The sequence below is a fragment of the Pteropus medius genome, unplaced genomic scaffold (assembly GCF_902729225.1).
Source record: "Pteropus medius unplaced genomic scaffold, Ma_sr-lr_union100, whole genome shotgun sequence".
NCBI lineage: Eukaryota > Metazoa > Chordata > Mammalia > Chiroptera > Pteropodidae > Pteropus > Pteropus medius.
The window spans coordinates 3034675-3038096 of record NW_024346771.1 but is presented as its reverse complement, the minus strand read 5'-3'; the positions used below and the strand labels follow the sequence as shown (position 1 = coordinate 3038096).

General features: G+C 34.7%; 1 pseudogene; it reads right to left on the bottom strand.

Moving 5' to 3' along the window:
- Nucleotides 1-2518: 2518 nt before the first annotated feature.
- Nucleotides 2519-2637, bottom strand: LOC120613906 (uncharacterized; annotated as a pseudogene).
- Between the last annotated feature and the right edge of the window lie 785 nt (nt 2638-3422).

Here is a 3422-nt window from a genome sequence, read left to right as displayed (position 1 = left end):
TTTGTTCACATGCATAATTGAGTAAAGGAATTTGACTACAGCATTGCTGGCTACCTAACACCTTTCAAGTTAGTTTCAGATACTGTCACAATAATATTCTCATATGTCATTCCTTTAAAAAATAGATGTCTCAAAATTGTTTTCTAACATGTTCTTATGCTTCCTTGAAACAAGCTTACCAAAATGGTAAAACTTATTTCTCAAATATCTAAAGAAAAGTACATTTCATTTATTATTACTTTTTATCATAGTATCTAATAGTCTAAAATCATGATCAAGTAACGCATTCCCAATCAAACTGGCAGTGGCATTTGAACAAGTGTATTTTAAGAGAAATAAAATTCTGGACAGAGCATAAGAAAAAAATGAAGCATTTGTTTATTTTATGATTTTGCAAAATTATGAATGTCATTAGCAAGCATAATTTATGAGATTCTTTTTGCTTATGCTAATGCATAACTCAAAATGTTTTCTAACTTCTCATTTGGAATGTAATAGATTTCAATCTGATTGGCATAGACTTTATTCTCCCTGTCACATCTAGTTGTTTTTCTCCTGAATGTGTATTTTGTGATGTTCCCACAGAGTTGCTAATGAGCCATCAATTATTAGTGCAAATTGGAAGCAGAAACTAAAAATCTCCCTATCCAAGGTGTTAGTACACTATTTTAAAATTGGATATGAAAACATTGAAATTTAACACAGGTATATTAACCCTTGTGCCCAGATTCATGTGACTTTAGAAATATTATTTTGTGCATTAATAAAGTTATATAATCTTTGGGTCAGAGATTCCATCACAGTGGATGATTCAGTTATATTTGATGGGAGGGAAGAGAGCAATATATTGTACATGTAGCACTTGATGCAAAAATTTGAAGCATTCTTTATTGCTTACTTTCAATCCAATATAGTATTTTGGAAAGTGATGTAAATTTTAACAAAAAGTGAGATATGTGACATGGACATGATTGATGATGAAGAATTTTATAGTGATGTGCCTCTCCATGCCAACCATAATCCCAGAGCGAAAATATCAGTAAAGAGAAAGCTCTTTTTCTTTCAAGAACTCTTCCATTTTTAAAATTCATCCATATTTTTTTTCTCCATGGGCTTCTATATACATATTTTGTGAAGATATTAATATTAATATTTTATACAGGTTCTCAGTGTTAATCCCTATCTTTGTCTTGCTTCCCTCCCCCATCTCCTTGCCAGAATTTGTCCACAAGTCAGAAGGAAAGAAGAAAAGGTACATACAATTCGATGCTTCTTAAGATGTACTCTATGTCAAACTCTGTTTTAGCTCTTTTTCATTAATCATTACAGCAGACCATTGTTGTGTGCTGATATTACTATCCTGGTTTGAAGATAAGGAAATCACAATCATTCACCAAACTACTAAGTGACTAAATCACGATTTTAGCATGGACATTCTGACTCCAGGCTGTAGTTTTCCATTAGTCTGTATTCTATATTCTCTTGCTTTAGACAGGAATTCTAGAGAGCATTAATTTTTAGGGAAGGGATACATTTAATAAGTAAGGGTTTTTGTGGTTTTTTTTTTTGGTGAGGTTTTGAGTAAAAATCACCAGAAGCCACGTCAGCATTTAAAGGTACCAAATAGAAAAGAAAAAAATGGAGAGTTTTAAGAAATATTATATTTTGTGACTTCTCATGATATTCTAGACATGCAAATGAAAGGAACTCTAGTTATTTTCATGTGACTTTGGTTCTGTATTCTTTGTTCTAATCACAAAAATGGTCCCAGCATGAATCATGAGAGTTATGGCTTAATAGGCATTATGTTCATTATATTCATGCCATGTCTTCATCATCAGAGGCCCCAAGATTCTTGTTGAGCACACTCCCTCTCTCAAAGAGTGGTTTTCCAAGACAATAAAATCCTACCTCCCTGTAAGAAAAAAAAAAAATTTTATTTTCCAGAGCACTATTTGTATTTTCCCCTTTGTTCACTGTTAAGGGTGGAAAATTTTCAAGCGAGCAAACTAGCTAAGTCAGCTACAGGGAAGAAATATCTTTAGATATCAGAAGTTGTCCTACTTGCTTGTATGTGGTTTAGGAAGTGTATTGTATAACATATGTAGATGGCCAATGTCTGCTTCTGTAATCCATTTACTTGTTAATTAAGGGTGTTGTTCCGGGCAAAGATATGCTAAAAGCCAATTTCCACTTCTGTAATCTGTTGGCTTGTTCAGGAGACCACCAGGATATGGTCTTGAGCTTTATCAGCTGCCTGTTCTGAAAGCTCGGGGCTGATCTCCTCTAGCCCTGCGTGGTAGAGAGTCAGTCGCCGACTGGCTAATAAAGGCTCATAATTAATCTCAGTTGGCTCCGTGGGTCTCAGAATCATTCGCGCCATAACATTCACAATAGAACATTTTATATTTTATTTATTTTTAACTTTTTTTTAAACAAAGCAACCCTTGGTTGACCTCACAGATTGCAAGGACCTTGTCATTTTACAATCCTTTTTATTTTTCTTTTTTATTTTTTATGCCTACAGCACCTGGTCTTCCCAGGTGGTCTCCCATCCAAGTACTAACCAGGCCCGATCCTGCTTAGCTTCTGAGATCAGACGGGATAGGGCTTGTTCAGGGTAGCATGGCCGTAGACTTTAATAGAACATTTTAATTACTATGAGCTCCAAGTAAAACTGCTGCATCCTGCCATATATCCAGGCTTGGAGGAGATGTTATAATTAGCCAGTTTGCTGATAGAGAAAGCTTCAGACTGCATACTTCAAAGGCAGAACATAGGCCCATACAGTTGAAGACAGCTCTGACAAATCCAACAAAGGAGCAAATTAAAAATTGGGTTCACAGTGCTAGAAGAGAATTTTACTTCCATAAAGAATCTGACGATTAATGCTATAATTTCTCCCAATTCTTTTACTTCAGTAATGATTAGCACACTGATGTTCATAGCAGCATTATTCATGGTGGCCAGGGCATGGAAGCATTCAAAATGCCTACAATACAAGACTGGATAAAGAAGATGTGGTACATATATATAATGGAATATTACTCAGCCATAAGAAGAGATGAAATACTGCAACACATGGATGGACCTTGAGATAATCATGCTAAGTGAAATAAACCAGACAAAAAAAAAGTTGAAAATCACATAGTATCACTTATATGTGGATATAAACCTAAAAGCAACAAATGAATAGGACAAACAAACAGAAATTCATGTACATAAACAATAGACTAGTGGTTACCAGAGGGTAGGGGTTTTGGGGGTAGGTAGATGGGGTAAAAGGGGTCAAATATGTGGCGACAGAAAGAAATCTAACTATAGGAGGTGAATACACAGTGTAACTATATATATGCCTTACTGTTAAAATGTACAGCTGAAACTAATCAGATTTTGTTAACCAATGTCACCATAATATAAAA